Genomic DNA, 19,423 nt, shown 5'->3' on the forward strand with positions numbered 1-19,423 from the left:
GTTATGCCTATTACTCATTGTGATGATTATGGTTGGGAAAATAATGATACTTCCTATAATCTTGAAAATATTTTTAGCACCAACTTAGAAATTTGTGATGAAAATAATTGTTATACTATTGGTGCTATTCATACTATTAATGATGAGAGTGATTATGCTTATGATATGCAAAGCCACAAGCTTGGGGGTGCTATGTTTGATGAGAATGAAATGTTTAAGAATTTATTTGTTGAAATTAATGTTTGTCCCAAGCTTGGGGATGATATGCTTAATGAAGATGATCTTTTTGCTCCTCCTACTTGGAATGGTCAAATTTATTATGATGGTTGCATGCCTCCTATTTATGATGAGTGCAATATTTATGAAAGTGGGTTTGGAAGAGTGTAAACTTTAGATAATAATTATCCCACTATTTTGGAGGGTGTTGAATCTTATTATAATCATAAAAGTGGATTTGGAGAGGTCGTGACTTTATTTTGTAGTGATTCCACTATCTTGGAAGAGGTTTCAGTTGACTATGATAAGAACAAATTTGCTACTTATGTTGATTATTGTGATGATACTTATGTTATAAAAAGTAGTGATGACCATTCTTATAAAACTTCTCATAATTATGCTTACCCTTTTTTTGAACATTACTCTTGTAATGTGGAAACAATTTATAGTATTCAAGTTTCATATGATACTCCCATTATTATGAATGAGAAGAAAATTGTGGAGAGTAGTGAAATTTCTATGCATGTGCATCATGAAAATAATGCTTTATGTGATAGCTATATTTTTGAATTCATTCATGATGCTACTAAAAATTATTATGAGAGAGGAACATATGCTTTTACATATCTCAATAATATCAAGTTTCCTCTCTATGTGTTGAAACCATGAAGCTTTGCTTGTTTTACCTTCCTATGCTAGTTGATTCTTGCTCTCATGAATTGTTTACTCCCAAAATCCATAGGCATAGGAAGTGGGTTAGACTAAAATGTGCTATTCATATGCTTCATGATGCTTCCGCTATGTTTCAATTCTTTACTTTTATGTGACCATCATTGAAATCATCATGCCTAGCTAAAAAGGCATCAAAGAAAAGCGCTTGTTGGGAGACAACCCAATATTTACCCCTACTGTTTTTGTGTGTTAACATCATTAAGATACTGTAGTAATCATGTTTTATAGTTTTTGTTTCAATAAAATGCCAAGTAAATCCTTTGGGGTAGTGAGGATGATAGTTGACTTGATTCTGTGCAAAAACAGAAACTTTTGCTTCCAGTAACACAATTGTTTAAATTCACTAGAGCGTGATAAAATTCTGAATTTTTACATATTATTTATATACAAATTTCCTACTTGTCCCAATTTTTCAAATTTTTTGGAGTAACAAAATTATGGTTGTTGTTCGGATCATTACAGACTGTTTTGTTTTTGACAGATTATGTTTTCAATGCACAGTTTGCTTGTTTTATAGTTTCTATGGTTTATATTGGTCAATGTAAATTTTAGAAATTGTAGGGTACAGTAGGAATTGTTTTAGAACAATTATGAATCTTATCTTGATAGTACCAAAGTGAATGATTTGTCATACTAACCTATCTCATGAAGTTCCGTTAAGTTTTGTGTGATTGAATTTTCAAGTTTTGGGTGAGATATCGATATGAGGAGAACAAGGAGTGGCAATACCCTAAGCTTGGGGATGCACAAGGCACCCCAAGGTAATATTCAAGGAACATCCAAGAAAGCAAGATTGGGATGCCCCGGAAGGCATCCCCTCTTTCGTCTCCAACATTTCGGTAACCTCACTTGGAGCTATATTTTTATTCGTCACCTGATATGAGTTTTGCTTAGAGTGTCATTTTCTTTTGTTGTTGTTTGCTTTCGTATATTTAGAATAATGTTTTGCATATTTTAGTTCAATAAAAAGGTCAAGTATAGCCTTTACCATGCTTAATTTGCATGTCTATATGTTGCTCTTTTGAAAACAGAAAGTTTTCTATAATTGTCTGAATTCTTTTGGAAAGTCAGAACGTGATAAAATCTTGAAAATTTTACACAATGAGTAATAATAAATTTTGTACAGTGTGGTAATTTTTCAGAATTTTTGGAGTTAGGGAAGTACGATTTCTCTTGCATTCTTTACAGACTGTTCTGTTTAGACAGATTATTGTTATGTTTGCATAGTTTGCATATGTTTGTGTGGTTAATGATTCTATTTAAGGATAGGAGTATTAAATATGTAGAGTCATTTAGTATGCAATGTTAAATAATAATTTTAGTGATTTGCTACAGTAGAGAATAATAAGGTTATGCATTGATTTATACTAACTTATCTCACGAGTTCTTGTTGAGTTTTGTGTTGATGAAGTTTTTAAGATTTAGGGTAACCGTGATATAAAAGGAATTAAGGAGACACAAAGCTCAACCTTGGGGATGACCAAGGCATCCCAAGATAATATTTCAAGAAGTCTCAAGCATCTAAGCTTGGGGATGCCCCGGTAGGCATCCCACCTTTCTTCATCAACAATTATCGGTTAGCCTCGGCTGAGCCTAAGTTTTTGCTTCTTCTCATGATATGTGCTATTCTTGAAATGCCATTTTATTTTGTTTTGCTTGCTGTTTGAATAAGATATTAAGATCTGAAATTTTTAAATGAGAGAGAGTCCCCACATGGCTACATAATTATTCAACTACTCATTGATCTTCACTTATATCTTTTGGAGTAATTTGTCATTTACTCTCGTGCTTCACTTATATCTTTTTGAGAGCCTTATAAATAGTAATGGTAACATGCATGTGTTATGAAATTGGTCCCAATATGATAGACATCCAAGAGTGATATAATAAAAACTTTCATATAAAGAGCATTGAATATATGAGAAGTTTGATTCTTTGCATTTCTTTTGATATATAAAGATGCTAGTTAGTAATTGTGGATTGGTAGAAATACTTGTGTTAAAGTTTATGATCCCCGTAGCATGCACGTATGGTGAACCGTTATGTGATAAAGTCAGAGCATGATTTATTTTTTTAATTGTCATCCTTTGTGTGGAGGTTGGGAGAGCGCGATGGTTAACTCCTACCAACCTCTCCCCTAGGAGCATGCGTATTAGTACTTCATTTCAATGGCTAATAAACTTTTGCAATAAGTATGTGAGTTATTTATGACTAATGTTGAGTCCAAGGATTATACTCACTCTCACCCTTCCACCATTGCTAGCCTCGCTATACCGGGCAACTTTCGCCGGTGCATTAAACCCACTATATACCCTTCCTCAAAACAGCCACCATACCTACCTATTATGGCATTTCCATAGCCATTCTGAGATATATTGTCATGCAACTTCCACTGTTCCATTTATTATGACACATACCATCATTGTCATATTGCTTTGCATGATCATGTAGTTGGCATAGTATTTGTGGTTTGGCCACCGTTCATATTTTTTATACATGTCACTCTTGATCATTGCACATCCCGGTACATCGCCGGAGGCATTCATACTGAGTCATATCTTTGTTCTAGTATCGAGTTGTTTGAGCTGTAAGTAAATAAAAGTGTGATGATCATCATTATTAGAGCATTGTCCCATGTGAGGAAAGGATGATGGAGGCTATGATTCTCCCACAAGTCTGGAAGAGACTCCGAAATTAAAATAAAAATGAGGCCAAAGAGCCCAAATAAAAAAGGCCAAATATCTCAAAACAAAAAATAGAGAAAAAAGATAAAATAAAAAATGATAGAAAAAGAGAGAAGGGACAATGTTACTATCCTTTTTCCACACTTGTGCTTCAAAGTAGCACCATGTTCTTCATGATAGAGAGTCTACAATTTTATCACTTCCATATACTAGTTGGAATTTTTCATTATAGAACTTGGCTTGTATATTCAAATGATGGGCTTCCTCAAATTGCCCTAGGTCTTCATGAGCAAGCAAGTTGGATGCACACCCACTTAGTTTCTTTTTGAGCTTTCATACACTTATAGCTCTAGCGCATCCGTTGCATGGTGAAAGCACAAGTGCTCCCTAGGTGGTTTTGGTAATTAATGTCAACATATCTCTTGTTTGGACTAACACTTTTATCTAGTATGTTTCAGATAAGTTCAACAATGGAGTGGCATGGACTAAAGGATGTGGGAACTCCTTCAAGATACTAAGAACAAAGGATTGGCTCAAGCTTCAAGCTCAAGACTCTTCATCTTACATTTTAGTGATCCAGGATCACATTGAGTCTATAGGAAAAGCCAATAATATCATGGAGGGATGATGTGTTGCTTAATGACCCTCTTGCTTCAAGTGCTTAGTGATATGCTCCAAATAGCCTCAACTACTTTCCCACTTCCACACATATGTCCTAAACCTAAAGTCAAACTCGGCCCCACTGATTCTTTCTATCCGGCGCCACCGAGTTTGGATGTCTTAGCCACTGCCACAAACCCTAGGAAAATTGGTCTCACCGATAGGGATCTCGGTCTCACCGAGATGGGATTGTAATCTCTCTGTGTATGTCCATTATCAAAATCGGTCTTACCGAGTTTGAGCAATTGGTACTACCGAGATTACAATGCTAACTCTCTGGTTAACTTATTATCAAAATCGGTCCCATCGAGTTTGATAATCGGTCAAACCGAGTTTGCCTGACCAACTCTCTGGAAAGCTTATTACCAAAATTGGTCCCACCGAGTTTGTGTAATTGGTCTTACCAAGATTACGTTATGCCCTAACCCTAACCGAATCGGTCCTACCAAGTTGCATTTCGGCCCCACCGAAAACCCTAACAGTCACATTATTTGCTAAATCGGTCTGACCGAGTTTAACGATTTGGTCCCACCGAGTTTGGTAGATTGTGTGTAACGGTTAGATTTTGTGTGGAGGCTATATATACCCCTCCACCTCCTCTTCATTTGTGGAGAGAGCCATCAGACTGAACCTACACTTCCAGCATCCTATCTCTGAGAGAGAACTACCTACTCATGTGTTGAGGCCAAGATATTCCATTCCTACCATATGAATCTTGATCTCTAGCCTTCCCCAAGTTGCTTTCCACTCAAACCCTCTTTCCACCAGATCCAAATCCTATGAGAGAGAGTTGAGTGTTGGGGAGACTATCATTTGAAGCACAAGAGCAAGGAGTTCATCATCAACACACCATTTGTTACTTCTTGGAGAGTGGTGTCTCCTAGATTGGCTAGGTGTCACTTGGGAGCCTCCAACAAAGATTGTGGAGTTGAACCAAGGAGTTTGTAAGGGCAAGGAGATCGCCTACTTCGTGAAGATCTACCGCTAGTGAGGCAAGTCCTTCGTGGGCGACGGCCATGGTGGGATAGACAAGGTTGCTTCTTCGTGGACCCTTCTTGGGTGGAGCCCTCCGTGGACTCGCGCAACCGTTACCCTTCGTGGGTTGAAGTCTCCATCAACGTGGATGTACGATAGCACCACCTATCGGAACCACGCCAAAAACATCCGTGTCTCCAATTGCATTTGATCCTCCAATCCCTTCCCTTTACATTCTTGCAAGTTGCATGCTTTACTTTCCGCTGCTCATATACTCTTTGCATGCTTGCTTGCTATGTGTTGTGAATGTTAAACTTGTGCCTAAACTCCACTCAAACTTTAAAGAAATTTAAAAACTGCAACTTTGGTACTTAGTGTCTAATCACCCCCCCTCTAGACACCTCTTCTCAAGGTTCTACAAGTGGTATCAGAGCTTTGGTTTCCATTGCCTTGGTTTAATCACCATTGGAGGAAGATGGATGAGTCTACTTTGGGGAGTCTTAGACATAGAGTGCCTATTCTTGATGGAGAGTATTTTCATGAGTGGAAAAATGACATGCTTGTTATTTTCAATCAATATCATTTGAACAAGTACATTGCTAGTCCTTGTGCACATTGTGTTGATCCTATGCATCCTACCCTTGATGAGTCTATTGACATGATTAGGAATGTTAGAACTGTTAATCTTATCACTAGAGGATTGCCTAGAAACTTGATTATTAAACTGCCTACTCTTGAGTGTGCCTACACTATATGGAAATTTCTTGAGGAACGATTTCCTGATTATTCCTTGAAAAATCTTGATGAAATTCTCCATAAGTCTATTGCTTTGAGTAAGATGAATACTAGTGATCCTATGTTTGGTGATCATCTATTTGAGCTTACAAACCTTATGCGTGCCAAAGGAAATGTTGGTATTATTAGTGATATTATTTCCGAAGCTATAAAAATTCATAGACAAGATTATTGTCAAACTCATTCTAATGAATCACCCTCTCTAGGATTTGATCCACCACATGACGATGTTGAACATGGATACTATGATGAGGATGATGATAGTGACTTCGATCTTGATGATGCAATGAGACATTTTGGTCTTATGGCAAATCTTCGGGGATATATGTCGGGAGGAAAGGAATGGGTCCTTGACAGTGGATGTACCGATCACATGACCGGAGATAAAGACATGTTTCGTGAGCTTGCTGATAATGATAGTCCTCGAAAGTATGTCACTTTCGGTGACAACTGAAATGGTAAGGTAGTTGGCCTTGGTAAGGTGGCCATCTCACATGATAGCTCCATACAAAATGTCATGCTCGTTGAATCTCTTGGGTACAACTTACTTTCAGTATCTAGACTTGCTGATTTCGGTTTCAATGTTCTATTTACTGAAGTAGATTGCCAAGTGTTTCGTCGAGACAATCATAAAATGGTCTTTACCGGCATACGTAGAGGTGATCTATACATTGTTGATTTCACTAAAAAGGCTCAACCTGAAACTTGCTTCATTGCTAAATCCTAAAAAGGTTGGTTATGGCATAGACAATTAGGTCATGTTGGTATGAGAAACCTTGACAAGCTTATTAAAGGGAATGATAAGGATAGACTTTGCAGTGCTTGTCAAGCAGGTAAACAGGTTGGAGGAAGGTATCCTGTGAAGAACATCATGACCACGAAGAGGCCACTCGAGCTACTTCACATGGATCTCTTTGGTCCCAACTCTTACAAGAGTCTCGGTGGAAATTCTTTTGGTCTAGTTATAGTTGATGATTTTTCCAGATTTACGTGGGTGTTCTTTCTTGATGATAAATCGTAGGTTCAGAAGATCTTCAAAAACTTCGCTAGGAAGGCCCAAAACCAATTTTAAGTGAAGATCAAGAAGGTTCGCAGCGACAACGGAACGGAGTTCAAGAACGCAAATGTGGACACCTTTCTTGACGAAGAAGGGATTTCACACGAGTTCTCGGCTACGTACATACCTCAACAAAATGGAGTTGTTGAGAGGAAGAACCGGATGCTCATCGAAATGGCGAGAACGATGCTTGATGAGTACAAGACGCCGAAGCACTTTTGGGCAGAAGCGGTTGAGACAGCTTGTCACGCAACAAATTGCTTGTATCTTCACAAGCTACTCGGCAAGACGGCATACGAGCTACTCACCGGTAACAAACCCCAAGTTGGATACTTTCGAGTATTCGGCTCAAAGTGCTACATTCTTGATAAGCATCGTCGTTCTAAATTTGCTCCTAAGTCTCATGAAGGTTTCCTACTAGGTTATAGCTCAAACTCTCACACTTACCGTGTCTACAACAATTTCACCCGAAAGGTTGAAGAGACGGTAGATGTGAAGTTTGATGAATCTAACGGCTCGCAAGTAGAGCAATTGCCAATTGATGTAGGAGACAAAGATCCTTCGGAAGCAATCCAAGACTTGTCTATTGGCAAGGTCCGTCCAACGGAGGTGAAGGAGAGTACCTCGTCTGTCCAAGTGGAAGCTTCTACTTCACGACAAGGTGAACCAAGAGTTGATACGAAAGCATCCACAAGTGGGACACACCAAGATGAAGAAAACGAGGAAGTGCATCAAGATGAACGTCAACAACCTCCTTCTCCACCACGACAAGAGAACGACAACGCCAACAATGAAGAAGGCCAAGAAGAAGAACAAGATGAAGAAGATGTTCAATGAAGATCCAAGCAAAAGCTTTCGCGAGTTTGAGCAAGAATTGCTAAAGACCATCCCGTCAAGAAAATCTACAATGATATTCAAACCGGGAAAATCACTCACTCTAAAACTCGTTTAGCTAACTTTTGTGAAAACTATTCTTTCATCTCTAGCATTGAACCTATGAAGGTCGAAGAAGCATTGGAAGATCCGGATTGGATAAATGCTATGCATGAAGAGCTAAACAACTTTGAGAGGAACCAAGTTTGGACATTGGTTGAGAAGCCCGACAACAACCACAACATCATCGATACCAAATGGGTGTTTCGCAACAAGCAAGATGAAGATGGACAAGTAGTTCGCAACAAAGCACGTCTCGTCGCCCAAGGCTACACACAAGTCGAAGGTATGGACTATGGTGAGACTTACGCCCCCGTTGCTAGACTTGAGTCCATTCGCATCTTACTTGCCTATGCTAATCACCATGATATCACCTTGTACCAAATGGACATTAAAAGTGCTTTTCTAAATGGTGAAATAGAGGAGGAAGTTTATGTTAAACAACCTCCCGGCTTTGTCAATCCTAAGAAACCCAATCATGTTTACAAACTTCACAAAGCTCTTTATGGTCTTAAACAAGCTCCTAGAGCATGGTATAAATGCTTGACCAAGTTCCTTATTGAAAAAGGCTTTGAAATTGGGAAAATTGATTCTACTCTTTTTACTAAAAGGGTTAATGGTGAACTATTTGTGTGCCAAATCTATGTTGATGATATTATATTTGGTTCAACTAACCCTCATTTTAGTGAAAAGTTTGGGAAGCTAATGTCGGAGAAGTTTGAGATGTCAATGATGAGTGAACTCAAATTCTTTCTTGGGTTGCAAATCAAGCAAACTAAGGAAGGTACTTTTGTCTCTCAAACGAAGTACACTAAGGACTTATTCAAGAAGTTCAATATGCAAGAATGCAAAGGTATGTCTACACCCATGCCTACTAGTGGACATCTTGATTTGACCAAAGATGGTGAACCGGTTGATCAAAAGGTTTATCGCTCTATGATTGGTTCATTGTTATATCTATGTGCTTCACGTCCCGATATTATGCTAAGTGTGTGCATGTGTGCACGATATCAAGCTGCTCCTAAAGAATGTCATCTTAAGGCTGTGAAAAGGATAGTGAGATACTTAATCCATACACCAAATTTTGGCATTTGGTATCCTAAGAGGGCCTCTTTCGATCTTGTTGGCTACTCCGACTCGGACTATGCCGGAGACAAGGTTGATAGAAAGTCCACTTCGGGTACTTGTCAATTTCTTGGTAGATCTCTTGTGTCTTGGTCCTCCAAGAAACAAAACTCGGTATCCTTATCCACCGCCGAAGCTGAATATATTGCCGCTGGTTCATGTTGTGCTCAATTACTTTGGATGACCCAAACTCTTAAAGATTATGGGATATATGTGAGACATGTTCCATTGCTTTGTGACAATGAAAGTGCTATCAAAATTGGTCATAATCCTGTGCAACATTCTCGAACTAAGCATATTGAAGTTCGTCATCATTTCATTCGAGATCATGTTGCTAAGGGTGACATTGATCTTAAGCATGTTCGCACCGAAAAGCAATTAGCGGATATATTCACTAAACCTCTTGATGAGAAAGTGTTTTGCAGGTTAAGAGGAGAATTGAACATCATTGATGCTTCAAACTTGGAGTAGAAACTCCATTGGATACATGCAAGACATGAGCTTATGACTAATCCTTGATATTTCTCTTATGATGAAAATCTTATGTCTTGGATATATTTGTATCTTGCATGTTATCTAACCCATGTAGGTACTTGGTTGAATCAAATTCCATGAGATTGTAACCTACTCATATCGTGAGCAATCTCTACATCACCAAGTCTCTACGCAAAGGTGGTTGAAGACAAGGAAGCATGAAACCATTCAAACATATCCTTTGACAAATTCTATGTTGAGCTTCATGATTGTCATTTTTGGATACACAAGTGCTCTTCCTTGCAAGAACTAACCCATGTATGTAGATGGACTCAAATTCCAAGTGGTGCTCCAAATTCTTGATGAGCTACATCAACCTTGAGCAACCCACGCAAGTTCAACTACATGGACAACACCACCAACCAAGGTATGTTATTCCATCTTAGAGAAGCTTTACTCCGAGTCATGAGTTAAAGCAACTCGACAAGATGTGAATACATCAAGATGCTTAAACGAAAAATGGCAACCCCATTTTGAGCTTAAACGATGAGTATGACCTATGATCAAGTGATCTCACTTGACTCCTAAGTCAACATACTCTAACATAGGTGACTTCGTCGCCGACCATCTCTAGATGAAGTTCCCTTGTGTTTTCTTCTGTGTTTTTGCATTTGTCTCATGCATCCTTTCAAAAAAAAAAAACTTCATCTAGATTTCTTTCTATTTTCTCTGCATTTTCTGCATCCAATTCCTTGCATATCATTCAGTTAATTCCTTGCAAACCTTTGAGAGATCCTACTAGTCTAGTGAGCTGAGGTGACAAGTGTTTTCCCTGCGATGAACTCGGTTACACCGATTTGTTATTTTCGGTCCAACCGAAAACTTTCGGTACCACCGAAGCATACCACTCGGTGCCACCGATCTCACAACAGGAAAAACTCTTTGCCACTTATTCTCTGTTTCTTCTGATCCAACTCCACTCAATGAATCTTGTCCTCTACAAGCATCACATTTTTATCATTGCTTTATGTTCTGACTCAAGGATCAAACCCATTCACGACAAATTCCAAAGGGAGAGAGAGATTACATCTTTATCAAGCCCTTCTTGGAAATTTATGTCAAAGGGGGAGAGAGAGATCACATCAAAGCTTATCATTTAGAGAGAGAGATCACATCTCAGAGGGAGAGAGAGAAGATCCTTCAAGGGGAGAGAGAGATCTCCAGGGGGAGAGAATACTAGTAGAAAGTATTTCTCAAGGATCCCAGATGCTTGGTGTTCAAGAGGAGAGATGCCACATGTCTTCTTGAGGGGAAAGACATGTTCATATGTGCTTATTTGCATTAGCTTGCATTAGCTCTGTTCTTTATATCCTTCAGCTCTGATTTTCTGTTCGCTGTCTTCTCCCAGTATCCCATGCTAGATTCAGGGGGAGCAAGACATCTAAGGGAAAGAGATCATTTAAATTCATTGCATATCTTTACTCTTGGGGACATGTCTAATCCAATGTAGTACTTAGTACTCACTCTCTACATGTCATCCCAGTCTTGGTATTCTTGTGGTTTCTTCTGTTTGCTCTGGCTAGTAGATGTATCTGTGTTATCTAACCTTGTTTCACAGGTTCATTCCATCCTAAGCCAACTCAAGACTACAAGGTAAGTATATGCATCACAATCATGTGTATGAGGAATTCTTGCTGATGTACATACTGTTTGCAAGAAGGACTCATGGGCATGAAGGTATTTCCTTTAATACTTTTTGCTCTGATGCATATGGCCAAGATACATGTAACACATTGCCTGCTCTATCATGGTTATGCTCTCACATGCTTCTATATTTCATATTCACATGATTGCATACATGTAGGGGGAGCCTATGCTTGTTACATGTCTTTCCAAAGCTTTACTTGCTATTCTTTATATCTTTATCTAAAGCTTTGATGTATGTTGTCATCAATTACCAAAAAGGGGGAGATTGAAAGCACAAGTGCTCCCTAGGTGGTTTTGGTAATTAATGTCAACATATCTCTTGTTGGACTAACACTTTTATCTAGTATGTTTCAGATAAGTTCAACAATGGAGTGGCATGGACTAAAGGATGTGGGAACTCCTTCAAGATGCTAAGGACAAAGGATTGGCTCAAGCTTCAAGCTCAAGACTCTTCATTTTACATTTTAGTGATCCAAGATCACATTGAGTCTATAGGAAAAGCCAATACTATCAAGGAGGGATGAGGTGTTGCTTAATGAGCCTCTTGCTTCAAGTGCTTAGTGATATGCTCCAAATACCCTCAACTACTTTCCCACTTCCACACATATGTCCTAAACCTAAAGTCAAACTCGGCCCCACTGATTCTTTCTATCCGGCGCCACCGAGTTTGGATGTCTTAGCCACTGCCACAAACCCTAGGCAAATCGGTCTCACCGATAGGGATCTCGATCTCACCGAGATGGGATTGTAATCTCTCTGTGTATGTCCATTATCAAAATCGGTCTCACCGAGTTTGAGCAATCGGTACTACCGAGATTACAATGCAAACTCTCTGGTTAACTTATTATCAAAATCGGTCCCACCGAGTTTGATAATCGGTCAACCGAGTTTGCCTGACCAACTCTCTGGAAAGCTTATTACCAAAATCGGTCCCACCGAGTTTGTGTAATCGGTCTTACCGAGATTACGTTATGCCCTAACCCTAACCGAATCGGTCCTACCGAGTTGCATTTCGGTCCCACCGAAAACCCTAACGGTCACATTATTTGCTAAATTGGTCTGACCGAGTTTAACGATTCGGTCCCACCGAGTTTGGTAGATTGTGTGTAACGGTTAGATTTTGTGTGGAGGCTATATATACCCCTCCACCTCCTCTTCATTCGTGGAGAGAGCCATCAGACTGAACCTACACTTCCAGCATCCTATCTCTGAGAGAGAACTACCTACTCATGTGTTGAGGCCAAGATATTCCATTCCTACCATATGAATCTTGATCTCTAGCCTTCCCCAAGTTGCTTTCCACTCAAACCCTCTTTCCACCAGATCCAAATCCTATGAGAGAGAGTTGAGTGTTGGGGAGACTATCATTTGAAGCACAAGAGCAAGGAGTTCATCATCAACGCACCATTTGTTACTTCTTGGAGAGTGGTGTCTCCTAGATTGGCTAGGTGTCACTTGGGAGCCTCCGACAAGATTGTGGAGTTGAACCAAGGAGTTTGTAAGGGCAAGGAGATCGCCTACTTCGTGAAGATCTACCGCTAGTGAGGCAAGTCCTTCGTGGGCGACGGCCATGGTGGGATAGACAAGGTTGCTTCTTCGTGGACCCTTCGTGGGTGGAGCCCTCCGTGGACTCGCGCAACCGTTACCCTTCGTGGGTTGAAGTCTCCATCAACGTGGATGTACGATAGCACCACCTATCGGAACCACGCCAAAAACATCCGTGTCTCCAATTGCGTTTGAATCCTCCAATCCCTTCCCTTTACATTCTTGCAAGTTGCATGCTTTACTTTCCGCTGCTCATATACTCTTTGCATGCTTGCTTGCTATGTGTTGTGAATGTTAAACTTGTGCCTAAACTCCACTCAAACTTTAAAGAAACTTAAAAACTGCAACTTTGGTACTTAGTGTCTAATCACCCCCCCCTCTAGACACCTCTTCTCAAGGTCCTACACATGGCATCCTACTCAAACTTGCATCGATATCAATGATGGGCATCTTATAGCCCACTAATTTGCCTAGTTGATGTGAGACTTTGCCTTCTTTTTGCTTCTCCACAACCACCATATTCTATTCACCTATAGTCTATGTTCCATGCTCACCTGTTTGCGTGAAGTGAAAATTTGGAACGTTAAAAATTCGTACCGGGTGTCGATAACTTGTGTGGTACGATGACAAGCAAACATAATAGGTCGGCCATGAATTCGAGAAGACCGCTTCTAGTATCTAAGATAATTCAATATTAACTTTTTTTTTATCTTATGGATCCGAATTTTCATGCACAATGCTGAATATTCATTATAAATATGTAGGTCGCATTCAACTTAAATTCCTTTTTTTATTTTACCTTCGTGACACAGGATTAAGCTTGGATATGATACGTTACAACGTATCATAAATTTATGAGTTGCATCCATTTTGCAATAATTTTATATGGGGGTATGATTTTATTGTTTTCGTGTAATTAAAAAATTTCCTACGCACTACGCAAGATCCTGTGATGCATAGCAAGCCGAGGGGAAGTGTTGTTACGTACAACCGGACACTGCGGAAGCGATGACACGACGTAGAGGAAGTATCGTTAGTCTTCACGATCCAACGATCAAGCACGAAACTACGGCACCTCCGAGTTCGAGCCACACGTTCAGCTCGATGACCGATCCCGACTCCGATCCAGCAAAGTGTCGGGGAAGAGTTTCGTCAGCACGACGGCGTGGTGACGATCTTGATGAACTACAGCAGCAGGGCTTCGCCTAAACTCTGCTACAGTATTATCGAGGTATATGGTGGCAGGGGCACCGCACACGGCTAAGGAATAGAATCACGTGATCAACTTGTTGTGTCTTTTGGTGCTAGCCCTGCCTCCTCTATTTATATTTGAGCCCGGGGTCGAAACTTGGAGCAAAAGCCTCCTCAAAGTCGGTTTTGCCCAAAGGCAAGAGTCCCTCGACTCCAGGACCAAACGCCACAATCCTTGGCGTCTGGCCAGACGCCATGGACCTCGGCGTCTGGCCCAGGCCAGACGCCAGGGTCTCCGGCGTTTGGCCCCCTGGCCTCCGCAAAACTCCTTTTTGCACCGATCTAAAGCCTCATGGCTTGACCCTTGGCCTAACCATATCATCCAATATAATGAATCTTTACGTCTCGACCATTTCGAGACTCCTCGTCATGTCCCCGATCTCATCCGGACCCGAACTCCTTCGGTTCATCAAAACATGTAAACTCATAATATAACTGTCATCGTAACCTTAAGCGTGCGGACCCTGCGGGTTCGAGAACAATGTAGACATGACCGAGACACGTCTCTGGTCAATAACCAATAGCGGGACCTGGATGCCCATATTGGCTCCTACATATTCTACGAAGATCTTTATCGGTCAGACCGCATAACGACATACATTGTTCCCTTTGTCATCGGTATGTTACTTGCCCGAGATTTGATCGTCGGTATCCAATACCTAGTTCAATCTCGTTACCGGCAAGTCTCTTTACTCGTTCCGTAATACATCATCTCACAACTAACATATTAGTTGCAGTGCTTGCAAGGCTTATGTGATGTGCATTACCGAGAGGGCCCAGAGATACCTCTCCGACAATCGGAGTGACAAATCCTAATCTCGAAATACGCCAACCCAACATCTACCTTTGGAGACACCTGTAATGCTCCTTTATAATCACCCAGTTACGTTGTGACGTTTGGTAGCACCCAAAGTGTTCCTCCGGCAAACGGGAGTTGCATAATCTCATAGTCATAGGAACATGTATAAGTCATGAAGAAAGCAATAGCAACATACTAAACGATCAGGTGCTAAGCTAATGGAATGGGTCATGTCAATCAGATCATTCAACTAATGATGTGACCTCGTTAATCAAATAACAACTCATTGTTCATGGTCAGGAAACATAACCATCTTTGATTAACGAGCTAGTCAAGTAGAGGCATACTAGTGACACTCTGTTTGTCTATGTATTCACACATGTATTATGTTTCCGGTTAATACAATTCTAGCATGAATAATAAACATTTATCATGATATAAGGAAATAAATAATAACTTTATTATTGCCTCTAGGGCATATTTCCTTCAGTCTCCCACTTGCACTAGAGTCAATAATCTAGTTCACATCGCCATGTGATTTAACAGCAATAGTTCACATCACCATGTGATTAACACCCATAGTTCACATCGCTATGTGACCAACACCCAAAGGGTTTACTAGATTCAGTAATCTAGTTCACATCGCTATGTGATTAACACCCAAGGAGTACTAAGGTGTGATCATGTTTTGCTTGTGAGAGAATCTTAGTCAACGGGTCTGCCATATTCAGATCCTCATGTGTTTTGCAAATTCTATGTCAACAATGCTCTGCATGGAGCTACTCTAGCTAATTGCTCCCACTTTCAATATGTATCTAGATCGAGACTTAGAGTCATCTAGATTAGTGTCAAACTTGCATCGGCGTAACCCTTTACGACGAACCTTTTCCATAATCGAGAAACATATCCTTATTCCACTAAGGACAATTTTGACCGCTCTCCAGTGATCTACTCCTAGATCACTATTGTACTCCCTTGCCAAACTCAGTGGTATGGCATACAATAGATCTGGTATACAGCATGGCATACTTTATAGAACCTATGACTGAGGCATAGGGAATGACTTTCATTCTCTTTCTATTTTCTGCCGTGGTCGGGCTTTGAGTCTTACTCAACTTCACACCTTGCAACACAGGCAAGAACTCCTTCTTTGACTGTTCCATTTTGAACTATTTCAAAAATTTATCAAGGTATGTATTCATTGAAAAATCTTATCAAGCGTCTTCATCTATCTATATAGATGTTGATGCTCAATGTGTAAGCAGCTTCACCTAGGTCTTTCTTTGAAAAACTTTTATTCAAGTATCCTTTCATGCTTTGCAGAATAATTCTACATTATTTCCGATCAACAATATGTCATTCACATATACTTATCAGAAATGTTGTAGTGCTCCCACTCACTTTCTTGTAAATACAGGCTTCACCGTAAGTCTGTACAAAACTATATGCTTTGATTAACTTATCAAAGCGTATATTCCAACTCCGAGATTCTTGCACCAGTCCATAAATGGATCGCTGGAGCTTGCACACTTTGTTAGCTCCCTTTGGATCGACAAAACCTTCCGGTTGCATCATATACAACTCTTCTTCAAGAAATCCATTCAGGAATGCAGTTTTGACATCCATCTGCCAATTTCATAATCATAAAATGCGGCAATTGCTAACATGATTCGGACAGACTTTTAAGCATCGATACGAGTAAGAAAATCTCATCGTATTCAACACCTTGAACTTTGTCAAAAACCTTTTCGACAAGTCTAGCTTTGTAGATAGTAACACTACTATCAACGTCCGTCTTCCTCTTGAAGATCCATTTATTCTTAATGACTCACCGATCATCGGGCAAGTCAATCAAAGTCTACACTTTGTTCTCATACATGGATCATATCTCAGATTTCATGGCCTCAAGCCATTTCGTGGAATCTGGGCTCATCATTGCTTCCCCATAGTTCGCAGGTTCATCATGGTCTAGTAACATGACTTCCAGAACATGATTACCGTACCACTCTGGTGCGGATCTTACTCTGGAAGACCTACGAGGTTTGGTAGTAACTTGATCTGAAGTTTGATGATCATCATCATTAACTTCCTCACTTATTGGTGTAGGAATCACTGGAACTGATTTCTGTGATTGGCTACTTTCCAATTCGAGAGAAGGTACATTTACGTCATCAAGTTCTACTTTCCTCCCACTCACTTCTTTCAAGAGAAACTCCTCTATAGAAAGGACCAAAACTTAGCAACAACGATCTTGCCTTCGGATCTGTGGGTAGAAGGTGTGCCCAATAATTTATTTAGGGTATCCTATGAAGACACGCTTCTCCGATTTGGGTTCGAGCTTATCTGGCTGAAGTCTTTTGACATAAGCATTCACATCTCCAAACTTTAAGAAATGACAGCTTAGGTTTCCGCCAAACCATAGTTCATATGGTGTCGTCTCAACGGATTTAGATGGTGCCCTATTTAACGTGAATGCAGCTGTCTTAATGCATAACCCCAAAATGATAGTGGTAAATCGGTAAGAGACATCATAGATCGTACCATATCAAATAAAGTATGGTTACGATGTTCAGACACACCATTTCACATGGTTACGACGTTCAGACACACCATTACGCATGGTTACGACGTTCAGACACACCATTACACTGTGGTGTTTGAGGTGGCATGAGTGTGAAACTATTCCACATTGTTTAATGAAGCGAACTCTAACTCAAATATTCGCCTCCACGATCAGATCGTGGACAACTTTATTTTCTTTTACGATGATTCTCCACTGCACTATGAAATTCTTCAAACTTTTCAAATGTTTCAGACTTGTGTTTCATCAAGCAGATATACCCATACTACTCAAATCATATGTGAAGGTCAGAAATAACGATACCGCCACGTGCTTCAACACTCATCGGACCGCATACATCGATATGTATTATATTCCAATAAGTCATCGCTCGCGCATTGTTCCGGAGGATGGAGTTTTAGTCATCTTGCCCACGAGGCATGTCGCAGTATCAAATGATTCATAATCAAGTGATTCCAAAAGTCCATCGCATGGAGTTTCTTCATGCGCTTTTACACCAATATGACCTAAACGATAGTGCCACAAACAAGTTGCACTATCATTATAACTTTGCTCTTTTGGCATCAATATATGAATATGCGTATCACTACGATCGAGATCAATAAACCATTCACATTAGGTGTATGACCATAGAAGGTTTATTCGTATAAATAGAACAACAATTATTCTCCGACTTAAATGAATAACCGTATTGCAATGAACATGATCTAATCATATTCATGCTCAACACAAACACCAAATAACATTTATTTAGGCTCAACACTAATCCCAAAGGTAGAGGGAGTGTGCGATGGTGATCATATCAATCTTGGAAACACTTCCAACACACATCGTCACCTCACCCTTAACTAGTCTCTGTTTATTCTGCAACCCCTATTTCGAGTTACTAATCTTAGCAACTGAACCGGTATGAAATACCCAGGGGATACTATGAACACTAGTAAAGTACACATCAATAACATATATATCAAATATACCTTTGTTCACTTTGCATCCTTCTTATCTGTCAAGTATTTGGGGCAATTCCGCTTCTAGTGACCATTTCCTTTGCAGTAGAAGCACTCAGTTTTAGGCTTGGGTCGAGCTTTGGGATTCTTCACTGGGAGCGGCAACTTGCTTGCTGTTCTTCTTGAGGTTCCCCTTCTTCTGTCCTTCCCCTATTCTGAAACTAGTGGGTCTTGATCTACCATCAACACTTTATGCTTCTCTTCTTGATTTCTACTTCGTCAATTTCCGCATCGCGAAGAGCTTGGGAATTCGTTTCCGTCATCCCTTTGGACATTCATAGTTCATGCACAAAAGTTCTACTAACTTGAGTGATAGTGACTCGAGAACTTTCGTCAATCACTATCTGATCTGGAAAGATTAACTCCCACTTGATTCAAGCGATTGTATTAACCTAGCAATCTGAGTAGCATGCCTCACTGGCTGAGCTCTTCTCCTCCATCCTTGTAGGCAACAGAACTTGTTAGAGACTCTCATATCTCTCAACATCGGGAATGAGTCTAAAATACATCTTCAACTCCTTGGAACATCTCCATATGCTCCATGGGCATTGCAAAAACGTTCTTTGAAGTCCCGATTCTAAGCCGTAAGCATGGTGCACTAAACTATTAAGTAGTCATCATATTGAGCTAGCCAAACGTTCATAACGTCTGCATTTGCTCCTGCAATAGGTCCGTCACCTAGCGGTGCATTAAGGACATAATTCTTCTGTGCAGCAATGAGGATTTAACCTCAGATCACGGATCAAATCCGCAACATTGCTACTAACATTTTTCAACACAATTTTCTCTAGGAACATATCAAAATAAACACAGGGAAGCAACAACGCGAGCTATTGATCTACAACATGATTTGCAAAATACTACCAGGACTAAGTTCATGAT

Source organism: Triticum aestivum, chromosome 1B (assembly GCF_018294505.1).
Source record: "Triticum aestivum cultivar Chinese Spring chromosome 1B, IWGSC CS RefSeq v2.1, whole genome shotgun sequence".
In the NCBI taxonomy this organism is placed as follows: Eukaryota; Viridiplantae; Streptophyta; class Magnoliopsida; order Poales; family Poaceae; genus Triticum; species Triticum aestivum.